Source organism: Eleginops maclovinus, chromosome 11 (assembly GCF_036324505.1).
Source record: "Eleginops maclovinus isolate JMC-PN-2008 ecotype Puerto Natales chromosome 11, JC_Emac_rtc_rv5, whole genome shotgun sequence".
Taxonomy (NCBI): domain Eukaryota; kingdom Metazoa; phylum Chordata; class Actinopteri; order Perciformes; family Eleginopidae; genus Eleginops; species Eleginops maclovinus.
Window position 1 is genome coordinate 7211569 of NC_086359.1, and position 19424 is coordinate 7230992.

The window sequence follows — 19424 nt, forward strand, 5'->3', positions numbered from 1 at the left end:
TGTATGGGAAAACAGCAAATCTCTATTGATAGTTGTTTATATCAAACTTAATATGTTTGTGTACAAATGTATTGAGTAGCCAAACAGCAGATTAGACTCTTTAACAGCCTTAAAACACTTAACCACTATTCCTATTATATGAAAGATCCTTTTCACTAGATGTGATGCTTGTTTAAAAATCTCCTTTTAAAATACTGAATTACAGGGTCTCTGGCCATGTAGTTCACACTGAGCTGCTCTGTTTCTCTACCAAGGCCAAATATGTTAACAAGGCAGCGGACTCCAACACTCTGGGACCTTCTCCAATTCTGTCTTGGTACCTGTCCAATGTTTGGCTGCATATGTAGTGTATACGATTGCCTGGGCTTGCAGGTGGCAGAAAGGAGACAGATGTTGGACCTTTGTTTTCCCCTTGTTAAATATATCTCCAGAGAGCTTTTTCACTGGACCAGATTAACAAGAGTTTCTCACACATTTCCTCTCCCTCTCTTTCTATAACTATGTTCTTTACACACAGACAAACACATACAGTATATGCAATGCAGTGTCTCTTGGCTGAAAATAAGTGGGCACAGACAGACATGAGTCATCTTAACAGATCAAACAGTGTCTGACTGAGATGACAAAACACGACTACACGAGTGGCTTCCTTTGATTTGTGTTTTTTTCCTCTATGAAAATTGGGACGATGTAAAATGTGTCGAAGCTCAATTTGGTGATAATCATGCATGCATATTTTAGAAAAGGTATAACAAAAAAAATGTCCATCCTTTTTCCTTTCCAAAATGTTTTCACATTTGTTATGAATGACTGGTTTTAATACTAACTTTTAGATGCCATTTGTTAGAAACAAAGTCCAAGATTTGAAGATACAGAGCTGTGTGCATGACGTAATAGAAACCCAAGAAGTATAATCTAGTTCTCCAGCATCAGTAGCTTGTCATGGCTGAAGGCACACATACATTGAGTCTAGCTAACCACTCATGCTTTATTCCATCTATCCCTCTCAGTTTCTCATGGGTCTCCTCCTCTCTTTGGTTTTACCCTTAGGTTTTTCTCTTCAGGCTCTTTATTTTTAATCCTAGGGCAAACCTCACTCCCACCTTATGTTCAGCACACTCTCACCTAACTTTACCCCTGCTTTACATTCATTATCCTCCAGCTAGATAATGCCTCCTTGTCGTGCTGTTTTCTCTCCCGTCTGACTGATGATGCTGTTCGAATGATGTAAGATTGCTGCAGGTGTGCAACACATTGTCTCTAGGGGCTGAGAAAGACAAACAAACCAAACCAAAGAAATTGGTTCTTTGTGCTTATACGTGTCCAGGTCGTTCAGATTATAGTAGTGATCCATCTCTGCGCTCCTGCCGAGATTCTCTGCAAACTCATGGGTTCTGAATGTTTAAAACTATTTTTCTATCTGTTCTTTAAACTTTAAAATCATGAGCACACTCATTCAAGGCAACTTCATTTCTTGAAAAAACTATAAGGCCCACGTTTGCATAGGGAAGATTTCCACCTTTCCGTTTTTTAGCATGTGGGTGAGCGGTTGTCTGTGTATAAGTATACTGGTAGGGGAAAGCAGAGCTTGTTCTCCTGGCAGCTCTATTTTATTAAGTTTCCTTTGTAAAAAGTGACAGGAAAGACACACAACACACAGTGGAAGAGTAGGGCAGTGTGGATTGGGAATATAGGAATAAGTAAAAGTTTGGGATATCTTTTGTTTTGTTTTACTTTGTTCCAACAACTAAAATTCAATAGTTGTTTTATGAAACAGGTGAAATATTGTTTACTCTGTGTTAGCCACGCTAGTGTTTCATTTTGAATCTGTACCAGAATTATATCAATGTAAAACAGACAAACACACATCTACTTTGTGATTGTAGTATCATTTGGGGGGCAATAGTTGCATAGTTTAAATTGCACTTTACAAACCCAGCACAAAAACAAACCCAGCGAGAGCTGTGCAAGCAAGTATAGCACCTACATTTGCTGACACTATATCTTCCTGTTTCCACAAGGTGTGAGATTCAAAGGGATCGCAGCAAAGTCACTGTGCATGATCTCTTCGGTCTTAAGGGCTTCTCTATAGCAGTGGGAGAAAGTGAGAAGGAAGCCGTTAAAGTTGACTTACTTTGAAGTTGCAAATTAATTATGACAGTTTCACAGCAACCAAATATAAACTAGATCATTAGGAACAAAACATTAGAATATATGCTCATCAAGCTCATTATAACTTGTCAGAGTTGTTTGGAAATGTGTGGCATTCTGCTGACAGGTTAACAAGCTTACAAAGCTGTACTTCCTTTGTGTTAACTAAAGTAAAGCAAGGTGTCGTATAAATGAAAAAAAAATGTATAACATATTATTGCCTCCATTAAAAGTATAGCTGGCTTTCAATTTAGACTTCCATTTCCTCTAACTCAAAACAAAAAAGGAAAGAGAATGAGTCGCTGCACAGTGAGCAGTGATCAGCACCACGGTGAGCTGGACAGCTCCACCTCAAGAACATAAACCCAAGATAAATACAGTCAAAAATAAACCACAACTAAAGAGCAAAGGGTTGTATTTGTGATGATTAGGAACCAGGGCACGGACACAGAATCTGCCTTCCATATATATGACATAAGGCTGCCTCAGTGTGGGAAATCTAAAATCATTGTAAAAGTAAGGGCAACATCAGGTACAACGGCACAAAAAAAAAGTGTATTGTGAGGGAACTTAAAGGTGTTTAAAGAAAAAGAGTTTCCCATTTTAGCATTAAGCAACTAAGCAATATGCTTCTAGGTCTTGTAGGACAAATCTGAGGATAACGGCTAAGAATGGAATAGTATAAAGTAAATTCCAGCTTCCATTTTACTCATGCGTCCCTACAAAGTCTTGAAATCCCTTCAAAGTTGTTGTGCCTTGCTGTGATCTAACCTCTTTCTGTTCACTGCCAGATCAATAAAGTATCACGTTGTTTTCACATTGTATTGAACGAGGACAGTTTTCAGTTTCCAGCAGTTAAGTGTTTAAGATGGAAGCTACTAGAAGATTCTTGATCAGATAAGAAGTGCAGAAGAGAGAATTGGGGGAAGCCAAATCAACCGTAAAACATTGCAGTGCAGCGGAGAAGAGACATGGATTTGGACAAGGGGGCTGTGAAAAGTGCAATCAAGTCTCTGGTGAGGTGAGCTGGAGGACACCGGTTTGAAAACCCAACCGGGACTGACTGGAGTGAGAGGAGTATAATCAGTGAGGTTACAAAAGTTTGTGGGAGAGTGGAGAAGGGTCATGGTTGGGAATAAGTGCTTGGAATGTCATCAACCTTTTCTTCAAACAAGCTGAAAACTACAGAAAAGAGGGGAAGTGGAGGTAGGGAATAGTTTCCTGAAGGTGCAAGCAGAGAGTGGAGTGCATCACTGGCCATTGTTGACCACTGCAACAGCTGGTTTACACCTTTGTAAAAGCAATGAAAACAATAACGTTTTTAAGTGAAATGGATTTAAATACCTTGCAGAATAACAATACAGTACAGATTATAGTGTTATTCATTTGCCAACAGCTTGTGTTTGTATCATGCTTGAGTGTGTGTGCACATGCTTCGTAGGCACTTTTCAAAGAGTTTTAAAAAATGCTTTATAGATACAGCTTGAAAGGAAGTCAAAACATTATATCATTATAACTTAAGTACAAACGACTGTTGGGGGGGGGACAACAGCACAAAAGAACCAGGCAAGCATATTAATATTCAAAAACAAGGCTGTAAATGTGTGCTTTACACTGTACTTACTGTATGTGTTGCTGGTGATTCTTTTATTAAGTCAGCCAAAGGGTTCCCTGAACTAGTTAGTCTTTTGCCTCAGGACCGGATAGTTCTAATGACTGTGGCCTGGGGGCATGTCTAACTCAGATAAAGTCAAAAATATCAGTGAATATCTTATACATGACTGAGAATTTGGTGATTAATAGTTACACATTTCAATGCATCCTCAGTGTAATTAAATGAGATTTTAAGAATATTACATTAGGCTCTGTATCCCAACATAACAGTGTAAGATGGGTTAGTACATTTTAATTGAAGGGCTTATTTCTAGAGGAGGAAATACAACAGAAAGTCCTGTCTTTTATCAAGGGATTTTTCAGTGCTAACCGGGATGGCTGCTATTTCATTTACCAGCCCTTAACTTGTGAAACTTCTCTTGAATGGCACTCTTTGAAATAAGATAAACTGAAAAATGGCATGGAGGCTGAAGCTAAAGAGTTCTTTAAAGACTTCATATGAAAATGAAGCCTTTGTAGTGAATAGAGCAACTACAGTATGCCTTCATGACATTTGCAGAATGGAGAACTGAGGCAATAGATGTTCAAATAAACTCCAACATTATTGTCTCACTGTACATTACTGTGCCTGAAGAATGCGTAGGTTTGTAGTGAAAGGAAAGGTAGTGGACAGAGTAGGCTATTTACAGAAGCAAAGTCCACACTGTGTATTTTCATCTCTTGCTGGGTGTATTCAGGCTTCAGATCTTGACGTGGCAGCTGTGCTTTTATTGGTGTGATTCTGGCACTAAGCTGGAGCTTCTAACTCAGTTCTCCAAAACCCAGTGCTCAGAGGTTCATGGACTGTCCTGAGGGGCCTCCTGACACTATGTGGGGAGTAAGGAGGGAGTGCAGGGAGGGTGATAGGAGACTGGACTGACACCAGGGGCTGATAGCAGGACTAAAACCACTGACTCTCTACCTGTCATACACACACAAATGCACCTATGCATACACAGCAGTGGCTGAGAGGAGGACAAAGCCTGGGGCTCTCAGTAGGAAATCTATCTCTCTATCCTTCCCTTTTCTACTCCTTCTTCTTCATCCCTTTCAAGCACTGCAAGGTAGAAAAATGGCCTAATGCAATCAGGAAAGAATGTCAACTAAACACACATAAACAAGTACACCCACAAGACATGCATATGTGGAAACCTGAACATAATAGTTCCAAGTTAAATGATACAGAAACACGTGAGAAGAAAGGCCTAGCCTATAAACTGGATACACAGATACAACTATACACAAAATACATTAATAAAATCATTTGATGATACACATATGCCATATCGCCCATCCCTATATCTTACTTACACAACAGATTCCACAGTCGCTGGTGTAACTCTAACCCCTCAGAGTAACATGACAAACATTAACACAGTTTAACTAAATGTCTGTAATGGTGCCACGACTGAAAAGATGGCAAAAGTGAAAAGTTAAAACAGAACCATTTGGGTGCAAAGATGACAGAAAACTAACAGGGTCATGTAGAACAAAGAAAACAGACATCCAATTCTTGATCTCGTTGTTGACAGAGACCTGGCACAAGCACACACACTTATGCGAGTAATCCTAATTATAGCCTTTAACAATAATACTGGCAGCTCTTTAATTGCCAATTAACTCAGGGTCACTGCTGTTATCTCCCCATCGCAGCAGCCTCTGTGCTTTGCCCCCTACTCCACCTCCAGGAGAAGAGGGAGCTTTACTCCTTTGCTTGCTTATTCACCTCCTGTGGGCAGACCCAAACCAAAGCTGTGTTTAATTTGTTGTAGTTCTTTTGAAAAAGCTGGGAAAATTGCAAGGGACATGACAATAACTAAATGGTTATCTTTTGTGTCACCACTACAGAATTTTCTGAGCTCCTGCTTGCCCCGGCTGGTCTTCATTCTGCTCGACTGCCACTAAATCAACTAAACCTACTCCAAAGAACAAACACACACACACACACACAACAGCATATTACGAACACACACAAGTACACACACAAACACACAGACTAAGCCACTTAATCACAGAGAGCAAATGTGACAGGATAGCTAATCTAACTGTAAACACATTTGCAGTTAATCCTGAAACACAAAAGGCCCTTTGAAAATACAAAATAGTAATGGCAGGGAAAAAACAAATTCATCTCTGGAGAGACAGAGAGCTTGAGGTGAGAGAATGGATGTTTAATTTAAAATAACCCAAACTCACATTAAAACGTGCAGATACACACATGAAAAAACACTTAAAGCTGCGTGTTCAGTTGTCTGTGCCCTTATCACCAGCCCCATTGAGCTTGAGTTGTTTGTAAAAAGAGTGCATGCACAAGACTATAGTGTTCAATAATATATTAAACCAAGGCCAACAACCAGAGTAAGACACACTTTTTACAGAAACGTTTCCATTTCAAATGTACAAAAATTGTACCTTACATACTGGATATAGTGTACAACAACAATAGCAAAGACTCAGTTGTATGCGTTTCTGTCGGCACAGGCATGAACTTTCATGTGTGTGTAAGTGTGGTTTCACATTATTATTCAAGAAAAAGAAAGGACCTTTAAAAAGCCCTGTCCATGCCGTCATGGAAGCAGAGAAAACCTCTTAAGGACAAGGCTTTATAAGAAACATAATGGTAGATGCAGAAAAGTATTTTTCTTTTAAGTAGACTGCTTAGTATTTCAGAGGAGTTCTTTAAACGTCTCCCGGAGAAAAGAGTGAATAGAGGGCAGGTGGTGGGAGGATGAAGAGACGGGCGACTGAGCAAGTAAACCAGGGAAGGTGGAGGATTGAAGTGGACAGGAAGAAGGAGGTATTAAGGGCAGTTATATCATGAAAGGGCTTTCAGAGTTCCAGCACCGAGGGGTAATGAGTAAATAGCTCTGTCTATATTCATTTTTCTCAACGAGTTCCTTTGCAAATGCATAAGCACACGGTCTTTTCCTTTGATCATTGTCATTTGCCGGAGAAAGGAAAGGTTAAAAGGATCAGTGGTTTTACAGCTTACCTCTCTTTTCTATTACATAGGATACATTTACCATTATCCTGACCGGAGAAATCATAGCAAATATCAAACTGTAATGACAAGGTTAATAAACCCCATATTCACAAGGCGTTAAAGTAATATTTTCGGATCATTGAAATGATTCCCTCCCTAACCTTCACATCACCAGTGGAGACTGAAACTAAACAAAGGTCACATGTTGTATCTAAGTTTTGAAGAAAAAAACTAGGAGAGTATTTATGTCCTACAAAAACAGCAGAAGACAACTTTTCTGTTTCATCAGTGCTCAATCATCAAAGATCTTCCATGGAGTTAAAAAGCAATCGCTGAATACACTATGATGCTGTGTTATTTGTATTAAACAGTTGAGAGAAGTTAGAGTGTGTATTTCTAAAGTGAGGATTCAATGTGTGAGCAGTGAGAAGTGGATCAAGTAGAGGTACAGCGTTAGGAACTAAAACAATGTAGCACTTCTTCTAACAGCAAACCAATGACCTTTGAATGCATTTACATACATTTCCCTTTCAATAAAGCAAGCTTAACAAGTAGCCTTGTGGTATTCTGCTGCAGAAGACAGGCAGAGCCTATAGAACTGACTATTTCCGGCAGCTGTGTGTTTATTTGCTTTGTTACCTCCATTATTTATTCATTTTCTTATTAATTATGCATGTCAAAAAACAGATTTTTTGCTCTTCTTGCCGTCTAAATGTTTTCATATTTTTAGTAGGTGATGTAATTCGCTTCACTGGTTGTTATATTCATTCTTTGGTTCATTCATTGTATTCAAGTGAAGCCATCTGCTAGTGTTGCAGTGCTGCTCTCCTTTGCCAAAGACATTTTGCTGAATATGATGATAATGAAAAGGCTGTGAATGTCAAAAAGGATTTTGGCACTACTCAAGTGACTGAGGTGGTCAAAATGTATACTTGCTAAGCAACAATTCCAACTATCAAACGCCATACTTTAATTCAGTAACTTGATAAGGCCGTAGTTAAAAAGGTGTCTGTAAAAGGTTTCCAGTGAAGTTCTATACCTGCATGTGCAAGCATAGGCATGCATAGGTCTTCCACACCATTCCACTTATCTATAGGTGGTGGTAACACGCCACATCGCACTCACAAAGGAAGAAAAACACTACAAACTCATAAAACATGGATGTAAACCATGCAGGACCTACAGACCCAGCTTTGCAAATGTTTTATGAGGAAGGAAGTGCATCCATTTAATTTGATTCACTTTAAGGATACCCACAATGTGAACGCTCAGCCAACAAATCCAACAGAACAATATGTTGAATTCTCCCAGTTATTATTCAAATCATACCAATAAGTCCCTTATTTACCAAAATCCTATATTCATCCACGGGTAAATATTCTCACAAGCATAACCTTATTATGCACCACAAAAGCAGTGTCCTTAAAGAAACAATGACCGATTTACCTACCAGTGCAAGCTACCATAATAAAAATGCATGTGCAGCGATAATTTGTACTCACGATTCAATGGAAATGTCTCTCGAAGGATGGTGAATGAACAAGTGGAGAATGGGCGAGGGGTGGCTGGATGATGCAGTCCAACATGGAGCCCTGGGTTTTAGCAGGTGGAGACATCTTTACAGGATCCAAAGGGAGATTTCTGTTCAATGAGTACAAATGCCTTCTCAGTCATCTTATCATAATCATAATCATAATTATCATAATACACTTATTTGTATATCACCTTTCATGCAAAAAGCAGCCCCACATGCTTTACAGAACAAGAACAAAACATAACAACAATATGACATAATAAGTTAGCTTTACCTAAGGTTACAACACTAATTCACATTACCAATATACAGTATGGGGATGTGGGCTGCCACCACACAGAGATATCTTAATGGCAATTGATTTCCAGGGATGGTTTTTTTTGTGCTTCAAATAAGGTGTTTCTGAAAGTAGGCATTATCCAGAGGTGTTATCAAGTTAATTTGGTAATTGTGAAATCAAGTTTAAATATCAACCCTCTTTATTCCTCACACATCTGAAAGGCTCTATCTTTATAGCAAGCTATTTTGGTATGACCTTTTGCCATCGGAATGGCTGTCAAGAACCAGAACAACCAGAACCGTGTGTTGCCTTATAGGCCTACATTTGATTTTGTGATTTATTTGTACAACTTTTTTTTATTTCTTTATCTCTGGATTGTGTTGTTGTTTATGCAAAACCTTGAACACACATTGCCTCGTTACTGTTGTCGGAATGGTAAACATGTCGTAAGTTCCAGTTTGTAAACAAAGTAAAACCAACAGAGGCTAGGGTGTTGAAGCGCTCAACGCGATCAGCATCTTTTACAGAAGCCAACAAACCGTAGACTCTAAGGTACAAACAAGTACACACGTGTATTCACCTTCTGTTGATTGCAATACGTCACGGGGTAATATAACTCGGCGTGATCCGAAATTATGAACATAACTTCTCAGTGCCGACATCCACTACGCTGGCGTTTACTTCACCTCGACCTGCATGTGGCTTCTCTCTGCGGGCTGTTACCTCTAAGACCCCGCCCCTCTCACTTTATAATGACAGGTGACGTTTCAAAAAAACTTTATTAAAACTGGCATCATAACACAATGGAAAACATGTGTCTTGTTCTACATCTCACTGACCAGTGTTGAAGTTATAAAAAATGTCAAATTTGTTTTGATATAACTAACATTCATTTTTAAAGATATTTTCTTATCTTTATCTGCTTATCTTTTTATGTCTACAATAACTTAAAGAGGTTCTTTCCTCCGCGCTAATCATCACGGGACATTGTCTCAACACATCACATTTAAGATTTTATAAGGGCTTCCATAATTTGCCAAATTTGGACAAGAATGTCTCTGTTATATTTAATACAGTAATCCCAAGATAAGTATGCTCAAGATTCATGATTATTTATGGGTTTATACTTTTGGTAGTATTATAAACAGGAGATGCTCTCATGGGAAGCAAGATCATAAACTTCTCTTTGTTTTTGCTCTTCATCATATCGTTATTCTTCAGTGTTGTCAGAAGCGTTGGCAACATAAATGAAAAATGAAATGCATGCATGGATAAACTTTACTGTTTCATTGCAGTTCTTGCAGATAACTCTTTATTTTCAGATGATATGATACAGACCTGACACAGTACCAGATTGACCGTTTGTCTTACTCCCCTTTAATCAATTGACTGTGGTGCATGGTAGTACATGAGGGGACTGATGTTTTAATACAACAAAAAGTTGTTTACAGTCATAGGAGGCAAAGTATTATCAGATCACAATCATGATTTTCATGAAATCTGTAAACCTAAAGGAGAAAACTGTTGTGAATATTACCTGAGGCTTTTGATCATATCACATGATCTTCATTGGTTCATTGACTTTGTCATAACACGTCATCAGATATGTCAGAAGTAAAACATTTTTAGCATCTGCAACTGGTCTTCATCACAATCCCATTGAAGTTATTATTGATCACATTTAATAAAGTTAACAAATCTGACAAAAGCTTTCAGTCACTCAATTGCACCGCTGCCAGTTGTAGATTGCTCCTACCTTGAACATGCCCCGGTATTTGCTTGTCCTATTGTGTCTGTTAAGTGTCAACGGGGTCTCTTGCAATTTGTGTTCCCTGTATCTCAATAAAATGTGATTCCGTTGTGCTGAATGTCGCACTGCTGCTTTGAGATACTGACAAGAGGATGCTCTGTCAAATAAAAACATGCAATATATATAGTCCTATATGACAATATTCCTTTCACAGACAGGGATACAAGGTATTGTATCAACTGTTTATAGAAACCTGCCACATTTGGACAAGGCTACACTTACAACTGGAAGAGCACGTAAAGGTTGATGAAGTGTTCATTGAGAACACCCCTCTTGTTTTACAGAATGGCACGGTCCAATCACTGGAGCCATCTACTTAGGCAGGTGTGATTGAGCTGCTCAGACTTTTGCCAAGAGGTGAGCTACAAGACACTGAGGGGAGGAGGTGAGCACCTTACATTGACCACCTTCCTACAAGGGTGCGTGTTAAAAAAAATACAATTATGATGTCAAACCAAATAACTGAAAACGTAACCTTTTGCATGCCTGGTTTATTGCGCGGTTAGTAGTTAACGTGTTCACAGCAGTAAACTGATTGACTACATTGCTGTTTTTATGTCTAAATCGACTAAAATGGCCTGAATACACAGTGTTTCCAAGACTGAGCAAGTTAAGTGTCAAGTGTGAGTGACCGTGTCTTTGGGAGAATTGGTCATGTCACTGTTGGTATCCAAATAACTGAGGGGTTCATAGTGAGTCATTCCCTCAACTTAAAAAACTGTTGCATATCTGTGGATGTGAACAGCTTTCTCCCTAAGGCTGATAGGGTGCCAAAAACAGAAGAGTCTTATTTGTAATGTCATATCAAAGCACAGCCTCGAGCGGCTCCATTGAAAAGGAATGAAGCACTGACTTTGTGGACACGCAATATGCTTGTCTAAACTTTCCTGTATGGCTTCCTGTTTTATACTTTTAGTTTCTGTTTTGCACCTCCTCACTGTTCCTCGATGATTCAGTTTATAAGCGATGTACTTTAAGTAACCTGCAATGTAAATGGTGCACATAAAAACAATCATATTTTTCTAAATAGTTTGACAAAAATGCAACCTTTGTGGATGGTCATTTCAAAATACAAGAGAAGAAATTAACACTGGATTGTCTCGCTGTTTTAGATTTAAGAACTGAAACAGCAATGCGTTGAATCTCATACACAAACACCACTTGACACAGCAGCAATGTGTTTCCCATTGCTTTATTCAGTCGTGTTGGTGCTCATTAATATCTTAAGAGATTGATTAAAGTACCCTACCTTAAGGGATCATTGTGGTGCAGGACACGGTCCTCAGTCACACCTCCAGTAACACTGCTGATCCACTAAATCAATTAGATGCAGCAGATACTTGTTTCTTCCACTTTTCATCTGCACACAAACGTATAGCGGAACACACAAGCATTGACGTACATCCTTTGATGTGAATAACAAGAACTGTAAAGAGAATTAAACCCCATGTTTAAGTATTCCCCTAGTCCCACCGTTTTTTATTCAATCGCTACCTTTCAGTCTGACATAAAAACCATGGAATGGTTCATCGATCAACCTCTAACGAGCTAGGAAAACCAAAACCCATAGGAAGGCATACATGCAGATGTGATAGTCATTCATTTAGATATGCTAATATGCTGTTGTCTCTGAAACCGGCAGACCACGACAATAGGCCGCGAATAAATGAGATGTGTTCAAAGCACTGTCGATATTTGTTTATAGATTTAATTTGCGATTCCTGTTCCGATTTATTAATTGCTGCATTCGGTGTGCATGGATGCTTTGTTACGGTTGTTGTCCTTTGGCTGTTTGTCTGGACCAATTATGGTTGATCCTCCCGGGAGTAGACTGGACTCTTCAGATGTCTGCTTATAATCTATTGATTCCTTTCATCTCTGGTTGCTGTTGCATATGTGTGTGTATGAGGGCGTGTTTGTCAAAGACAGATGGGGGTTGGTGGTTTTGTCTGTGTTGGAAATGACTCGATCTCATTTGCACTAGTCTATTCGCCCGACAGGGGGAGGGAGGGTGCCTCGTGCCTTTTTTTTGTTTCCTATCTGTTTCCTTCCTCATTCTTTCTCTCTCTCTCTCTCTCTTCTTCACATATGCCCATAGCATTCTGTCGTTATCGTTCTCCGTCTCAGTTATCCAATACTCTGCTGTCCATCTTTGCTTCCTATTTTTGCATTATAACCCTTTATCTTAGTCTGTCCATTTTTATCTGTTCTCTATTATTCTATTTCTATTTCACTATCATTCAGTCAGAATCCATTTTACCCACCTACTCTTTGTACCTACTATGGCTCAATCTTCATCTGTGTTAGTTCTCTTACCGTCTAAACTGAAAAAAAATAAAAACAATAGGTCCAACTTAAAACTATTGCTTTCAACTAACCTAATACAATTACTGTATGTGGAACCTATAAATTAACACATATAATTAAAATCAATGTTTAATTTTTTCAGTGTAAACAGTGTGAATTCAGAACCACACTTGCCAAAATAGAGTGATGTATAAGGGAAAGGCTATCATTTAAGACTTTGTGCAAAGGGGGAAATTGTTGCATATTAATTTCAATTGAACAAAAGTCATTTGTAGAACTAATTTCTCTGACTATCACGGTCTTATAATTAGCTGTTTGAGTCTTTCAGACAACAAAGCAACTCCGGTGGAAATTCATCAACTGCAAATTAGCTTCAAAGCTTGAACAATTCTCGTCGCAGCAGCTTTGTTTATTTGTCACATCGAAGGCCTGACACAAAACAAGGAAGATCGGTGTCGAGAGAAATGTGTGGATTTGTGAGTCATAGAAGGTTTGAAATTCTTATTGACACACAACAATATTGTACCAAATATTTGATATTTATGAATTTAAAAGTTTGTCATAATCCTGAAAATAGAATTTCAACGCTCCATCAAGATGTGTCATGTTTGCATCATGTTCTATGATGTCGTAAAGCTTGTGACAAGAGGTGTTGTATAACCTTCTGTCATCATGAACAATATCATTGTGCCAATTATTCATAACATATGTTCACATACACATGCATGCAGATGTACAATTCCTAGTCTCTGCTTCTGTCTCCTTTTGTCTGTTCCCTCTCTTCCATGTTTCTCTAAAGGTGAGCAGTTCTGATGTGAGGGGATGGATTTTGCTCCTACAGTAGATAATGACATGAAGTGATAAGCTCTAAGAGGGGGAAATAAAGCGGTCTGGTCTCTTTATACCATGATCATGATCCCATCTCCTCACACTCATTATGCAATTTAGAGCAGCTATTTCGATCAATCACCCACCATTGTATCATCACTGTAGCAACCTTGAAGCTTTCACAGCATAGGGGCTTACTAAATAACTGCCTTAGAGAGTGAAAGTGAATAGAAGCACAATGACTCTGTCTGTCAAAAATGTTCGCTCTCCACTTGCACTTTTATGTCTGCAAGGTTAGGTTTGTTGCTTGGGCAAAGGTGGTTTGAGCATGAACTATTTGTATCTGTGTGCCTCTTGTGTATAAATGTGTAGGTCCGATACATAGTGGGACGGTAGGTTCAATACCTTAAATTTCGCTTGAAGTGCTCTGCTTTTTTGCAAAGTCTCGCCATATTTGTGCGCAAGTTTAATTAATTAGTATGTGGCAACCACAGACCTTTTGTTTGACCAGAACTTTCTGACTTTCAACTTCACTAAGAATTTGTCCTTCCTTGTTTTGTCAAGAACTTATAAATTGCAAGGGAGCTGCCGGCTTAGATGTTGTCTAAAGTTTCATGTTGAGATAAGGTGTTGTTGTTGCTGGATACAAAACCACATTAGCAGTAATTGCATTGTTTCACTGAGTGCCCTAAAAACAACAGTTTTGTACAACTGTTTTGTTTGATTGTGTTTTTAAAGGCAAGCATAAGGAGAGGGGGAATCAAACACCTAGGGGCAGAACTTGCTTCCTCAGCAATAACAATAAAATGGCTTTGTGGAAAAGCAAAGCACAATTTTTAGAGTGCAATTACGGAAACTTTAATCACTTCTGACTGTTCGCACTGTCTGTGTCTATAATATGCTTTTCTCCACTTTATTTAATGCCGCCATCTGTGTGTGTACATGCATGCATGTTACCTTTGCTCTATATGTGTTAAATTGTCTTGGTATTTTGCTGAGCTCCAAAAATTTGAATTTAAATTGGAGCCCCTCATTGAGATGGTGTTTTTTTAACCACAACCTGTGAACGTGCAGGCGAGAGAATGACATAAAATCAAGGGAATATGAACAAATAATTTGAGCAGTGACAGCACTTATATTTTAAGATTATATTTGGGCCATTTTTGCCTTTATTTAACAAAGGGCAGTGTAGAATTGGGGAGAGATAAGGGTTTGACATGCAACAAAGGTCACATGTATTACTGATTAATAAATGGAATATCATATATAGCATGTTCTCTGACAAAGGTTACCAAAGAGCTCCAAGCTTGGACCTTAATTCAACTAAAGCCAGAGGAGGAGAAGAAATCGCACATTGAGAGTTACTGAGCTCCTTTCGCCCTGGAACTTTTCTCTAGCTTGTCTTGTGCTTCATCTAATGACAACTAAGACTTTGCCCATGAGGTGAAGGGAGACGTAGGTAAGCATAGGTGAGCAACAGAAGAGTGGAAAATAAGTTTTCTCATGCAACTTATTTGTGCCATAGAATGGAAAACTGTATTTACCTTGGCATAGTTGAATAAGGAGAGTTCAGTACATTGAACTGACATACCGTGAACCTCCTTCGCTTTCAAATCATGAATATGCATATCACAGCGGGTAAAACGGGCGAATTACAACAATCCCTGTGTGTGAGGTAACATACGGTAGTCCAGCCCCAACATTTGCATACACCAGCTGCTGGAAACACTAACACTTATCACTCCGTAACGTTGCTCTCCAATCTCCGACCAACTGGCTGTTCTTCAAATTCCTCGGTTTCCTCCTCCGATAAAGGCTCAAACATGTAAGGTTGGATGCCAATAACCTCCATGGTTCATCTCTCACAGAACTTCACTTACTTCTGTGGGCTCTGAGGCAGCCATGGATTGCTCCTTGTAAACCAGCCAATCAGAGCAGAGCTCATCATAATTATTTAAATGAGCCCCAAATAAGGCCATTCAGCTTGTTTCATTCTAGGACCAAATCATAGGGTTATAAATGGGCCTGTAAAACCGCATCTGGACCTTTTTTGGATCAACCAAAGTTATATACCTTCTTTGTAGACATCAGACAACAATTTGTAATACCAGATAGAGACGCTTTCTATGGCACCTTTAAGTTATTTTAACGTCCTTTAACTGTCCTACTCTCCAAGGTCAGATTTGCTGGTGACTATGCTCCCTACATGCACTGCTGTGCCACATTCTCCTTCAAAAGGGGGTGCAGAATGTTTGGTCAGAGTCCATTTCATGTATGAGTCAGTCTCTCCTGAGGGTTTTTTTGGGCAGTGACTTGAAGCACTCATGCAACATTTGAGCAGAAGAAGGCGCATCAGTCCCAACATCACTTTGAGACAAAGACCAAGCAGCCCATTTGAGACTCGATGTGTCACCCCACATGCACCTCTTGGTAGAGGTTGGCGCCATCTGTAAGTTTGGGCTCCCAGCCTTCCAGAAAACACCACGCCGACTCACTGTTATCAAGGGTCTGTCACAAGGTCCCCTCTGCAAAGAGGAAGAAAACCACACTACTCCCTAGTAAAATGAAGGAGCAGAGGAGCATCTTGTAACAAAAAAGGATACCATTTTCAAGATCATTTTAGGGGTTCAGTCCCTTCACCTATTACATCTACTTGTGTCATGTAAACAGTACTGCTTTAGCCTCTGCTCCCAGGGCTTCATCACTCTCTCCATCCAGTCCGTATAGTATTTTACAAAAAGAGCTTCTCCTGCTCGCTGGATCATGTTCCAGCAGGAACTGGAGCTGTCTAAGTCGATTCCCCCAGGGATTCAAAAATACTTTGAAGAAATACGAACAGAAAATTAGAGGGTGTTTGATCTTATACATAATAGTACATCCCCATAGCTCTTTTGCACTTTAATGAATCTTTAACGTGGTGATTTATTTTGTATTTGTATCATATTAACCCTCAATGGGAGCCTTTTGGGTTTTTTTCAACACTGATGCCTTGGAGGAGAAGTCTCTCTTTTGTGATGCTATACACTTGACGGAGCTTTTGTTTCGAAAAATCTTTAGCTATATCTGTTCAAGCAACCGATACTTTGAGCTACACAAAGTCTAAAAAGGGGCTTGCGTATGTGTAATCCTGAGTAAAAGTTAATGTATTCAATTTCCCCTGGAGCATATCTAAACCTGTCCAGAACATCCTGTTAAAGATAGTGTCTGTACAGGAGGACATGTTAATGAGTTCTGAGTACTTGTCTTTTTTTTTTTCCTATATGAGCATGTCTGTTTCACAGTGACTCACAGACTTACTGCTTTTGTGATTGGCTTGTCGCTTGATGAAGATTTATTTGGCTAACATCATGTGGCTTGCATGGGATACAATTGACCCTATGTTATATGAAGAAACAAAAGGAGGACCTCTGAGTCTTTATTATCCCTCTTTGTGAGGGTGGAGTGACATAAGCATGCTTAATGTGTGCTCTTTAATAGCATTACCAATGTTCCTTTTGTGACTGGGATTGATAACTGTGGATTATTCCTGCCTTTTCTAAACTTTACCCAGTGTTACCACAAACGTTTTTTTTAAGCTTGAAGAGATCCCCTTAATATATCTCAAATCATAACCCTTCAGCATATAGATACACTCATTTTAGAGTAGTAACATCAATCATGTCCATCCATCACACTTTGCTCTTTTTTGTTTTGTGAAGAAAGGATTAAGCCAATGATCATGTTTGACACAAGTGTATTTGCTGGGTATTCCATTGATTAGCATTACTTACTAATCGTATTGTTGAAGATGAGAGATCGCACTCGAGGAGCTTGAGTATGTCTTTGAAATTCTTGCATGTTGTCACAGCTCAGCTCCCATCACCGCCCCCTCCCTTATACAAAAAATAAAAATAAAAACAAAAACTCTGAAATAAATAAATACTAAAACAAACCAAACTGTTTTCTTTCGCTCCCTCGCTCCAGTAAAAGAGAAGTGGTGAAAAGAGGAAGACTACATTTGAGATACGACTTAATGGATGGTGGCAAAAAAATAAGAATGAAAGGGAGAAGCGAACTGCAGACTCTGTAGTCATGTGTCCTGTGAGAATCTGACTTAAATCACAATATTTCAATGTGAAGCTCCTCATTTCTGTCATCTTCCTCTCTTACCTTCCCGTCAGGCACTTTCACTTGTACAGATCACTGTAAATATTGTATTACCTCATCTGACACTGACATACACCCATCTCTGCTCTGGTATTGTTCATTTAAACTAACACTCTTTGTTTTCTATGTGGAACAAATCTGCTCAAATCATCAGTTTTAATCAGGATTTAAAATCCATTTAGACACTCAAAAGTGATCTGTTTCATTTTGATAAAGTCAGCTTTTTGAAAACCAACATGGCTCAGTTCAAAATTTTGTTTCAAAACAAAAGTCCTCATCTCCATTCATCCCCTTCATTTCTTCCCAGGCTTTTTCCTAGTTGTTGTCTTTGATAGTTCTTCCTCTCTGTGATTTTGTTGCTCCCACCATTCCTCTTCTGTCTCAAGACAGCTTGGGCTTGGAAGAACTCTGCTGTGGCATAACTTCATTACAAAGCAACCAGGGGAATCGAGGGAGGTTGAAAGAGAGGAAGCGGGGTGGTGGGGAGGGAGAGATGGAAGAGATAAGCAGCAGTGTTGTTATAAAGCTGTCTTCCTTTTATGCCTTCATCTCATCTCTGTGCTCTTGTCCTTCACTAATAGAGAGCTAGTCTGGCATTAAATGGGGAGACACTAGCCTTCTCCAGGGTACCACAGTAACAAAAATATCAGTTCAATGCTTTTAATAATGATGTATCAAGTGATTAATATTTGTTTTGAATCCCAGTTTGTTTGTTTTTTTGGTTTGAAGCGGAAAAATGGAGGGGGGAAATGTTTTTTTGTTTTGTTTTAAAACTCATGATGTGCCCAACAATCTAACACGCACTCAAGTGTTTCTTTTGCGAGCTAGTTAATCATTCTTACCTAAGTTCGTTCCCATCATGTGTGTCCTCCCCCACTCCCCTTTGTGCCGCCCCATCCCCCCTCTTAGGGCAATGTGTTGATACTGTAATGAAATATAATAAAGAAGAGGAGATGTGTAAAGCTGGGCTATGAGGCAGTCATCCTAGCATCATTTAGGTTCCTTTAATTGAATCCCAACCGGCAGGAGCAAGTCTATGAAGTCCGCCTTTGGTCCCTCTCGCGCTTTGTATTTGAATGTGCATGTGTGTGGGTGTGTGTCGGTGTTCGTCTTGCAGATGCAGTGTAATATCTGTCTCTGGTTGAAAGATATTTCTGGCATGAAAAGGTTTTTGTAAACAAGGAACTTGAAGATACTTTGCCCCAAGGCAGCAAGGCTATTATCTTACTCACTTACACATACATGCGCTTTTTGGGGTTTGCTGGGTTTCTCAGCTTCAAGAGTCACACAGATGGAACAGTAGGATGTATGATCAGACTTACGTACCATATGTAGAGGATGTATGCCATTGGAATTAATATACTTGGCGAATTGCCTTCTCGCTGTTACATCAAATCCTTTGACTTGGTATAACTACAAGGTCTGTAAAACTGTTGATTGTGATTACACCTTGCATGAATTAAAGGCGAGATGGAGCAATGTCTAGGGCTCCACAACTCCTGCACTTCTAGATCATTATCAAACAATGCAAATTCATGTCCCCTAACTTTTGAGTGAGCTTAAAGCAAGCAAATGTAAACAATGAACGGATGATGTGAACACCAAATCGTACTTTGTTTGGGCTTCCTGTCTCAAAGTTACAATCCCTGCTACCATTTAGCTCCATCAAAACAAGCTAATGTATTTGCTGACACATTATGTCAGTGTGTTTTAGAGGCTCAAAGCTAATAAG

At 39.2% G+C, this 19424-nt stretch overlaps 1 long non-coding RNA gene across 2 annotated transcripts in view; it reads right to left on the minus strand.

Annotated features, from left to right (window-relative positions):
- The window catches only part of LOC134872287 (uncharacterized), a 97797-nt gene extending 88490 nt beyond the window's left edge, over positions 1-9307 (minus strand). For both annotated transcript variants that reach the window (XR_010166788.1, XR_010166787.1), the window contains exons 1-2: positions 9182-9307; positions 8290-8428 (exon numbers count right to left, since the gene is read on the minus strand). This is a non-coding gene — a long non-coding RNA (uncharacterized LOC134872287). The remainder of the gene's footprint in view (positions 1-8289; positions 8429-9181) is intronic.
- Between the last annotated feature and the right edge of the window lie 10117 nt (positions 9308-19424).